We start from the raw sequence: 12,038 nt of genomic DNA, 5'->3' as shown, positions 1-12,038 counted from the left end.
GAACATTCCATTCAATCTAGAGAATCCTGAAGAGTCAAGTCAAGTCTTTCGCAAGGAGTGTTGCTTCGTGTCGAGTTATGATAGGAGCTTATTATATGGTGTTAACTAGCGACTATTAGCTTAGGATTAGTGGTGTTTAGGTGCTTATTGAGTGGTATTAGCGGAATCAGGTATGATGTTCACTTATGGATTTGCGGGATGCTCATAAGCTTTGTTTGTGGTTTTATTATGGCGATCCTGTTTGTACTCACCTTTAGTGCAATTGGGACGGAGCTAGAGAGAAGACTACCACACCTACACCCATGGAGAAGCTGAGAGGCGAAGCCGAGCTGCCTCGGAAGCTTATAGAAGACCGAAGACCGAAGACCAGTCCGAGAGGAGGTGTCACGACGAGAAAGAGCCACGAAGAAGATGTCTCGACCGAGACCCAGATGTCCCGATCGAGATTCAGCCTCGACATGAAAGTCTCGACCGAGACCTAAATGTCTCGATCGAGGTTTGGCTTCGACATAAAAGTCTCGACCGCGACTTGGTGGTAGCGATGGAGAGCTGCGCCGATTCTGAGTGACTGGGACAAAGTCTCGACCGAGACCACGCTGACGGACCCGGCCCAATTGCAGATCCAGTCCGATTTTCTATCAGTTTTTCCCTATTTTATCTTTTATTTCCAGTTATTTTATTTCTTAGAGGATAGATACTATATAAACCTTTAGTTTTTAGGTTAGAATTATCTTTTGCCACTTTCACAAATTAGTTCTTAGAGATTCAGCAGCCAAGAAGAAAGCTCCCACCTTTGTGCCATCTTCTACCTTCATCCTTGGTTAGTTCATCCATTATTATGTATTGCTTTCTCTTGGCTATGTCTGGCTAAGTTCTTATTAGTTCACTCTTAGGTTGAGGCCATTATTCTAGGAATTGTTTGTGATAATTCTATTGTTTATGTTCTAATTATAATTTCAGCATTGTGTTATATTCTCTTGTGTTTATTGTCATTGATTGATATTGATTTTATCTAGGTTGAAAACTAGGTTGATTATTATTCATTCATATCGCTAGGCTTGATAATTTGATTTGAAAAGTCTTGTCCTTTAGGTAGCAATCAGAATTAGCATAAACTATTTGCGAGTGCTTATTTTGTAGATATTATAAACATGTGTCGAGTATCGGCGATTTGCCAATGGTATTGCATAGGCCTACTTATCTTTGATCTTTATGCTGTTGCGCTTTTGAACCTTAGGATTACTTTGGTTATTGCTTACAACAAGGGTTTCTAGGACTATTTGGACTAGTTGCTATTTATGAACAAAGAGTAGGACAACTAGATTATTTATTTAAAGAACATGACTTTTATAGAATTTGATGATCAACTTTCCATAAGAATAATGCGCTGACGCTAAAAGAGTGAGCTTTCCATCGTTATAGTTTACAAAATCCAACATTCTACGTTTTATTATTTGCTAGTTAGTTTTACAATCATAAACCCCCCTAGTTACTACTTGTTAACACAATTGAAATAAGCTATCGTTGTGGATCCCTTGGGATTCGACTCCGACTTACCACTTCACTAGTGGATTATTTAGTTGGATTATCTTTGATAGGACCAACGACCGTTTAACGTCTGTCAAATTTTGGCGCCGTTGCCGGGGAGCCAATTGTTATAGTTTGTTTCTCTTTGTGTTATCTTGGTGTGGACCTATCTTATGGTCCACACCCGCGCTACTAATTCAGATTTACTTGATTTTATTCCAGAGATAGAGCGGACGCACTTGCGGAATCTGCGACAATCCCTGCAGAATCTAGTAATTGAATCAATGGTGGCCAGAACATTGCGAGAGCTTACAGACCCTGATATCACGCAACAACATCTAGGAGTGACGCTGCCTGCCCTGAATGCCGGCGTCACGTTCGAACTAAAGACCGGATTCATCAATTTGCTACTGAAATTTCATGGCTTGGTTGGGAGGACCCGATCATGCATCTTAGTGAGTTCCACGACATCTGCAGCTGCAGCAAGCCGAGTAACGTCACTGATGAGCAAATCAAGATGAGAGCTTTTGGTCTCACGCTGAAAGACACCGCGCGTCAGTGGTATTACTTGCTACCCACCGGGAGTATCGACACATGGGAGAAGCTTCACAAAGCCTTCCTCAATAAGTACTTCCCGTCCAAGAAGGCGGTTGCGTTGAAAAGAGCGATAGCAATGGTGGAACAGCAGGACGTTGAGACGCTGTATGGCTACGTAGAAAGGTTCGCGAGACTGTGTGCGAGCTGCCCGTTTCACGGGTTTGAGGAGAAGGATTTGGTGACCCACCTCTATAATGGGTTGCTAGACAATGAGAGGAGATTAGTAGATGCTGCGTGTAATGGGAGTGTGCTGAATTTGACTCCCGCCAAAGCTATAGCATGATTGAATGAGATCGCGGAAGGAACGAGAAGCTTCGGGAGAACGTACACGAGAAAATGAGCTAATGTTGTGAGCTCCGGAGAGCCCGAGTGGAAAAGCGAGATAGCGGAACTAAAGAGTATGATCAAGAACATCGCCATCGGAAATTATAAGCCTGCGAGAGTATGTGGGATTTGTGAGGACGAGAGTCATCCTACCGACATGTGCCCGCAGATCCAGAACCAGACCATCGCTGAAGTACACGCCGTAGATGGGGAGACTCGTCTGGGGCGCAGAATAGGCCGTATCAATACAACAACCAATACCGTGCGCCATACCCACCAAAAGCCGACGAACCATCGTTGAAGGAGATGCTCGAGTCCTTGACCAAACACTTTACAACCCATGTCCAAACGACGGAGTTTAGCATAAGGAGTTTAGAAAAACAGGCTGCTCAAATAGCGGAAGCGGTCAATAACCTTCAACATCAAAGCTCGGGGAAGTTTCCATCATAAGCCGTAGTAGCACCAAGAGAGAATGTGAGTGTAATCTCGACGCTAGGAGAGCAAAGGGTCGTTGAAAAGAACGAGGAGGAAGAGGCTGCAGAGATGTCTCGACCGAGACTTTAGCCCTGAGGAGAAATCTCGATCGCGACTCCAAACTCTCGATCGAGAAGGCGGTGATCCAGAATTCGAAAATTTTTCCGAAAAATGTCTCGACCGCGACTCTTTGTCTCGACCGCGACTCCCAGAAGATGATGTTCGGGATTACAATGAGATCTTTAAGAGGTTCGGGAAATATAAGGGTAACAGTTATCTACTCCAACTCATAAAAAATGTACCCTGTTATGCTACGCGGTTAAAGGAGATGTGCATTACAAAGACGAATGAGAAGCTGCAAGGAAGACAGAAGGTACAAGTCAGCGGAAGGGTCTCTGCGGCCATACAACCAAGGATAGGTACCAAGCGCGCAGACCCATGAATGGTAAGTATCCCTTGTACCATAGGTAAAACTCGAATTGATAGAGCTATGTTGGACTTAGGAGCTTCCATTAATGTTTTGCCTTACTCAGTGTACGAATCATTAGGTTTAGGACGTATGAGTAAGATAGGGATTGTGCTTCAGTTAGCTGACGGGTCTACAATTTACCTGCAAGGGTTAGTCGAAGATGTGTTGGTTAGGGTACAAGACCTCGTATTCCCTACAGATTTTTATGTGCTAGATGATACTCATTATACGCCGGCTGTGCCTGTCCTTTTAGGTAGACCTTTTATGCGGACAGCCAAAATTAAGCTAGATCTAGATACTGGGGCGCTTATGCTCGAGTTTGATGGGGATGTTGTTAACTTTAATATATTTGGGACTGCGACACAACCTCTGGATGATAGCTCAACATTTTGCATAAATGATGTTATTAAAATTCCCGAGCTAGGATCAAATGTTGTTTTGGGCAGTGGCCCCACCTCGCTAACCACACAGGAAAAGAAACCTGCTAAAGCTGTTGTGCAGGCTACCAAGAAAGCAAAAGCAAAAGCAAAGGCTAAAGCCAAACATCAGAGTGGGGAGAGCAAAAAGGAAAAGAAGCCCAAGCAAGTATGGTGGCAAAAGAGGAAAATGGTCTAAGGTTCAAACCTTTCCATCCATGGTTTAAAAAGTTATTATTAGATGATGCGATCCAGAAAGGATTGAAAAACAATGAATGAGACATCGTACGTCGTGCCGCGACGATAACTAAGGCGCTGATCGGCAGGCAACCCGAGGGATTTTTACTAACGTTAATCCCATTAGTTTGTTTTGTTTTTAGGAAAACCCGCGGAGCCAGCAGGAAGGAAGCCATTGAAGAAGTAAAACCGACACAACTTCCCGAAACTGCCCATGTCGCGATCGCGACCACCAAATCACGATCGAGATATCGTCCCCGTAGAGTTTTCGCGATCACGGCCACCAAATCTCGACCGCGACACGACACTACCTTCGACGACGATGATGGTAGATCGGGGTGTTTTCTTCTTCTTCCCTTTTTAGGTGTCCTCTTTGGCTGCATTGAGGACAATGCGCGATTCAAGTGTGGGGAGAGGAGTTGACTTGTTATGTGTTTTTCGCTAATGTCTTGTTATTCTGTTGTTGTACCGGATTTATCCTTTCTTGAACTATTGCATTATTTTTGTTTTTAAAAAAATCGAAAAAATTATTTGAAAAAGAAACAAAAAAATAAAAAAAATACGAAAAAAATAAAAGAATAAAAACCAGGGAAGCAAAAATGGAATAAAAAGAAAAAGGTTGGTGCCTGAAAAAAAATAAAAAAAATGAATAGAAAGAAAAGTTCCTACCACTTAGAATTTGGTGAAAACCCGAAAGAGCGCCGGATTTACTTTGTTTTGTGATTGATTTTATTGATTGCATATCTATTGGCGCAGGAGACATAAGAAGGGAGTTGAAGGATGTCTCGGGTTCTAGGATTCACCAAGGAGGGATAAGGAGTTAGTTTTGTCCTTTTATCTCTCTACTTATGAGCTTATTGTTATCCACACTTTGCATGCTTACCATTCCATTAGTTTATTAGTTTCGCTACATATTATCGGCGGTTGTGTTAGATTCTAGGATTAGATGTCTATTTCTTGGAGTTTGATGCATATTGTTGTGGTTGTACTATGCAGAATTTTTAAATTAGGATTGGTGGTTGTGATTTGTGGATTGATTATATTATCTAGTGGTTTAGGACATTACTCGAAGAGGAGGAATAAGAAGTGTATAAGCGAGTGAGAGACTCGATTCTATCCTTATTATGTCATATATATGTACCCTTACCCTTAGAGGAGATTAGGAATTCCACATGTGCTTTAACGCACACCACTTGGTTTGATTATTACTATTGTATTGGAGTGGTGAATGAAGTGGAGAAATAAGGAGGATTTTGGGTAGGACATCTCGGAGACATAAGGAGATAGATCGGAGTAGGTTAGTGCTCGATACACTTGGAGTTTGAAGTATAGTCGCTAGCTGACTTTCTCTACATTTACTGTAGACCTTTGTGCTTTTTAGGAGGAGTGAGTTTTATTTTTCTTACTCGAGGACGAGGAAGGTTTAAGTGTGGGGAGGTTTGATAGGAGCTTATTATATGGTGTTAACTAGCGACTATTAGCTTAGGATTAGTGGTGTTTATGTGCTTATTGAGTGGTATTCCCGGAATCAGGTATGATATGGATTTGCGGGATGCGCATAAGCGTTGTTTTGTGGTTTTATTATGGAGATCCTGTTTGTACTCACCTTTAGTGCATTTGGGACGGAGCTAGAGAGAAGACTACCACACCTACACCCATGGAGAAGTTGAGAGGCGAAGTCGAGCTGCCTCGGAAGCTTATAGAAGACCGAAGACCGAAGACCAGTCCGAGAGGAGGTGTCACGACGAGAAAGAGCCACGAAGAAGATGTCTTGACCGAGACCCAGATGTCTCGATTGAGATTCAGCCTCGACATGAAAGTCTCAACCGAGACCCAAATGTATCGATCGAGGTTTGGCTTCGACATAAAAGTCTCGACCGCGACTTGGAGGTAGCGATCGAGAGCTGCGCCGATTCTGAGTGACTGGGACAAAGTCTCGACCGAGACTCACACGTCTCGACCGAGACCACGGTGACGGACCCGGCCCAATTGCAGATCCAGTCCGATTTTCTATCAGTTTTCCCTATTTTATCTTTTATTTTCAGTTATTTTATTTCTTAGAGGATAGATATTATATAAACCTTTAGTTTTTAGGTTAGAATTATCTTTTGCCACTTTCACAAATTAGTTCTTAGAGATTCAACAACCAAGAAGAAAGCTCCCACCTTTGTGCCATCTTCTACCTTCATCCTTGGTTAGTTCATCCATTATTATGTATTGCTTTCTCTTGGCTATGTCTGGCTAAGTTCCTATTAGTTCACTCGGAGGTTGAGGCCATTATTCTAGGGAGTGTTTGTGAGAATTCTATTGTTTATGATCTAATTATAATTTCAGCATTGTTTTATATTCTCTTGTGTTTATTGCCATTGATTGATATTGATTTTATCTAGTTTGCAAACTAGGTTGATTATTATTCATTCATATCTCTAGGCTTGATAATTCGATTTGAAAAGTCTTGTCCTTTAGGTAGCAATCAGAATTAGCATGGATTATTTGCGAGTGCTTATTTTGTAGAGATTATAAACCTGTGTCGAGTATCGGCGATTTGCCAATGGTATTGTATAGGCCTAACTTATCTTTGATCTTTATGCTGTTGCGCTTTTGAACCTTAGGATTTCTTTGGTTATTGCTTACAACAAGGGTTTCTAGGACTATTTGGACTAGTTGCTATTTACGAACAAAGAGTAGGACAACTAGATTATTTATTTAAAGAACATAACTTTTATAGAATTCGATGATCAACTTTCCATAAGAATAATGCGCTGACGCTAAAAGAGTGAGCTTTCCATCGTTATATTTTACAAAATCCAACATTCTACGTTTTATTATTTGCTAGTTAGTTTTACAATCATAAACCCCCCTAGTTACTACTAGTTAACACAATTGAAATAAGCTATCGTTGTGGCTCCATTGGGATTCGACTCCGACTTACCACTTCACTAGTGGATTATTTAGTTGGATTATCTTTGATAGGACCAACGACCGTTTAACGCATGTCAAGTTAGGTTTCAACACTGGCTCCGACTGCGGTTTCTTCCTCACGAAGTTAGGTCGCCCAGGAAAAAATAAGACGGTGAGAGTGCTAGCAACACAGAAAACAATGCAAAGGGCACAGGTGTCGAGACTCTCGAAGCAGACACACGGATGAGTCACACGCCACATCATTGTGAAACCGCGTGTGGATCATTCGAGACCAGGTAGAAGAATACAACAATTACGTTGAATGGAGAATTATGATCGATCAAGAGCAAGAAATTGAGTACGAGTAGTGTCAGCAAGAGGATAGACACCGTCATGAAGACAAAGATAGATGCCGTCAAGAGGACGAGGATAGACGTCGTCAGGAAGACGAGGACAATTTCAGTCGAGAGGAAGAGAGCAAACTTCTTCGCGATATTTAAGATGAGGCGGAAAGAAGGCGCAGTCAACCACCTCTCCTTCCCTCGTAATGTCCCACTCACGAGAAGTATGTGGGAGCACGGCGAGAATTACTCTATTCCATACCACCTCACGAAGTGCATCCCCGAGAACACTTTAACGATCCTCAGGCATTCCATTCAAGATTCACACATCCCACACATGACCCGATATATGCTCACGGACATATTCAGGCCTACAACTTCCCACTTCGCGATCCGTACGTGCCACAACCTGCTGGAGGCTTGTATCCTATCCAACCTAGCTCGTCACATGTCATCAAGTAAGTACGGCATCAGCCTCTCGAGGTGCGAGAACTTGCTGATCATATCACAAATGCTCCACTTTGAGAGGACTTCAAGTATTCTAGTACAAAAGATTACATAGGTATGGTAGACCCAAAAGAGCATGTTACCCGGAATCGTTACGTGATGCTTGTGCGCAAAAACGATGAGCAACTATGTGCAAGGGTTTCCCAAACACACTCTTTGGAGCGGCCCTAGGATGGATGTTGGGATTGCCAAAGCGCATTATCCAGATTTTTGACGATGTCAAGGATCACTTCCTCGGGTATTTTAGCATCTCGAAGAACTAAAAAGTCACAATGTTGCAAATCCAAGGGGTCACACAAGGACCAAATGAACCTCTCGATACGTATGTTAAGAGATTAACCACCGTAGCGCTTGAGGTATATGACTTCACTTTGGAGGCCACAAGACAAGCATTTTTCGGAGGTTTGCATGACAACTCTGAGTTCATGGATCGTTTGGGGTAAAAAATGAGCTATCTGGATTATGAGGGAATGTTAACAAGGCTTATGGTCAGATCGAGTTTGACAGAATCATAGGGAAGGGAGCCACACTAGGAAACAAATCCCAGGGTCAGAATAGCAATGGCGAAAAGGGAAACCAATCGTAGGGACCCAAGAAGCAACACAAGCAGAAAGGACCAAGACCAAGGACCCAAAACTCGCAAGCACATGCCTTCCAGATACAAGGGAACCTACGAAGGCCAAACCAACTTCCTAGTTCAGATCATGATTACTCATGTAGAAGGAAATAGGAGGCGTAATCACAAGCATGTCGTGTAAAGGCTAACAGAAAACAAGATGGTGTAACATGCACAACACTGACTCTCACGACATTTCCGAATGTAGGAATGTTCATCATGAAGCCAAACACCGGGATCAAAGAATCATGGAGTTATGACGCATCATTGGGCGAATGCCTAGGTAGAAAACGTTCATCCTCAACAAGCCCAAGTTTTCCTAGCCGATGGGTTTGCACGGACCATTACATGATGACATCAACCAAGAATGCGAAGTCGAAGAGACCAAAGGTGAGCAACTAATGTCCACCCTCCCCAAGGAAGACCAATGATGTTAATCGCCGAAGTAACCCACAAGCCCTATCGGTTGCAGTTTGGCAATGTGGATATAGTTGAGTGGGACAAAAAAAGGCCAACCTACTTTTCATGCACATACATCTCGGGACCAAGGTGGTGAAGCGAGTCATGGTGGGCACAAGAAGTGTAACATACATACATTACTGGGATGCCTATCAGAAACTACGGCTCAACCAGACTAAGCTAAGACCTACAAAGTGTAACCTCGTAGGTTTTAAGGGTGATTCTGTCAAGGCACTTAGGGTAATTAACCTCGACATGATTCTTGGAGATGAAGGAGGCCTGAGAAAGAGATGTGCAGTTGATTTCATGGTTATCCTGATCACCATGTCCTACAATGCCATCCTGGGAAGGGATTCGCTAACCTTGTTTGAAGCAGTGGTTTCAATCAACCACTTTTTCTTCAAGTTTCCAACCCAAAGTGGCACGGGAATCACCCGGGGTAACCAAGAAGAGGGTGAAGCCTGTTACATTTAGGCCGAGAAAAATGAAAAGAAAGTGGTTCACATGAACCATATCTATCTCTCGGGTTCCCTGCACATCGTAGACTAGGCTAATCTGGATCCTCGAGAGGCCTCCCGACCTTTGACATACGAGGCCAGGGCCCCATCCTGCACTATTGAAGTCGCAAAGAAATCCATCACACCATTCGACAAGGAAGAAAAGAAGTTGTATGTGGGACAGGGGCTACACCTAGAAGTGACATTAAAAAATAAAAAAACTGCTCTCTACCTCACGAGATTTGTTTGCCTGGAACCCCAAAGTCCTTAAGGGGATTCCCTTCGAGGTGATAACCCACTTTATAGCCATCGACCTGGAAGCAAGGCTGAGACGTCAAAAGAAATCAAAACAAACATGGCCTTAGAGCGAGGTTACGGTGAACGAGCTCGAAAAATTACATAAAGGCAGGATTTGTACAACCTGTTCAGTATCCGACCTGGCTCGCAAACATAGTAATTGTACCAAATAAAGACACTTGGGCGGATGTATGTGGACTTCATAGATCTAAATAAATCATGACCTAAAGACAATTATCCACTTCTATCCATTGACCATCTCGTCGACTCGACAGTGGGATATGAAGACCTTAATTTTCTGGATGCCTACTCGGGATACAACCAATTGGAAATTAACCCAATAGACACCTGCCACTCTACCTTTATAACTGACAAATGCACCTTTTTCTATAATTTCATGCCATTAAGGTTGAAGAATGCGGGGGCCACTTTCCAGAGATTAGTGGACAAAGTATTCAGCGGAAAAATTGGCAGGATAGTTGAAGGTTATGTCGAAGACATAGTCGTCAAGAGAAAATAGAAGAATTATTATCCATAACACCTTCACGAGGTGTTTAATGCCGTGCAAAGGTATGGCATGAGTTTAAACCCAGAAAAGTGTGTTTTTGGGGTCACCAAAGGAAAATTCCCCGGGTTCCAAATCAGTTCAAGGCGCATTGAAGTCAATCCATCCAAATTCCAAGATGTGCTTGACTTTAAGGTACCGAGGACAACAAACGAGGTACAAGGTTCATGGAGTCAGTTAATTACTTAGGCAAATTCTGCACTAAGCTGATTAAGCACAACTTTCCATTCTTTGCAATTTTGAAGAAACTAAAAGAATTCCAGTGGATGTATGAGTGTGAAACAGAGTTCACGAGTCTGAAGGAGCACCTGACAAAGCTACCATTCCTCTTGTCACCACTCCTGGGAGAAGTGTTGCATCCGGTTCACGAGCTATTAGTATCGTATTGGTTCGAGAACAGTATACTTTGTTAGCCAGGCCCTACTCCTAGATGAAACCCGGTAATCGTCCATTCAGAAGACGGTCTACACCCTCATCATGGTTGCGCGACGACTAAGGACATATTCCTGTGTGCACACGATCCAGGTGCTCTCTGACCTACCTCTTCACGGACTATTACATCGACCAACTTTGTCGGGAAGGGTTATGAAATGGGTGATTGAGCTCTCAGAATTTAATCAAGTACCGTCCGAGACCATCAATCAAGGCACATACACTCGCAGACTTCATTGTCAAAACGAGTTTCCGGGACTCGGGAGATGTTTCGCCATGCAAAAAGCAACAGTGGAGTCTGCATGTAGATGAAGCTGTGAATGTGGAAATTTATGGTGCAGAGGTAGTCTTGATCTCCCTCGAGGGTGATATACACGAGAACACACTCACACTAAACTCTGCAGCCACAAACAATGAATCAGAGTATGGAGCACTGATTATTGTGCTTGATATAGCTCTTCCGAGTTCGGTCAAAGAAATAAAATGCTTTTGCGACGGAATTTGTGGTCTAGCAGGTGCAAGGAGTGCACGAGACAGAAATAGGGAACCTCCCAGCATATCACGCCCGGATGATCTCCTTCAAGTCCATGTTCAAACACTTATTGATCTCCACCGTACCAAGGGAAAAAATTAACAAGCCGATGGGCTCGCTAAAATGGCATCACGATCTCAGCTGATTAGCACCAAAGTAGAAAAGACATTACGACCCATCTGGGTCTAAACTTTAGAAGAAATAGCAATATGTAAACAACTAGGGACTATGACCATTGAAACCCCGATAGATGACTAGAAAGCTCCCATTCTAAGATACCTCACACATGAGGACATCCCTGAAGATCCTTGCAAATGTAAAAGGTTACAGGTTTAAGCATCCCAATTCTTCACATGTCAAGGGGAGCTATACAAAAGGGGTATAATGACCCGAGAATTGCGCTATTGTATCGTGATGAGGGACAAAGAATGCTAATAGATCTCCATGCTGGGCTATGCGGAACTCACGCCAGGTGGAGATCGCTCGTGTACAAGGCACTCAGGAACGAACATTTGTGGTTATCCATGCACGAGGATGCCATGCAGCTCGCAAGGACATGCAAGGTTTGGCCGGTGTACGCACCAGCAATGCACCAACCTAGGGCCGAGATGAAGATCATGACAGGGCCTTGCCCATTTGCGATGTGGGGGCTAGACCCGTTAGACCCCTTCTCTTTGAACGCACCAGGATAGCTCGAGTTCAAAATCGTAGCCGTCGATTATTTCCAAAGTGGATCGAGGCAGTCCCCTTCACGAAGACCATGGTACAAGCAGTACAGAAGTTCTTATATAGAACATCATTTTCCGTTTTATCCCTCGAGAGATCATAAATGACAGAGGACCGCAAT

This window comes from Phyllobates terribilis, unplaced genomic scaffold (genome assembly GCF_046119375.1).
Source record: "Phyllobates terribilis strain yellow unplaced genomic scaffold, ASM4611937v1 Scaffold_2947__1_contigs__length_97535, whole genome shotgun sequence".
Classification (NCBI taxonomy): domain Eukaryota; kingdom Metazoa; phylum Chordata; class Amphibia; order Anura; family Dendrobatidae; genus Phyllobates; species Phyllobates terribilis.
Note: the sequence above shows the minus strand (reverse complement) of the source record.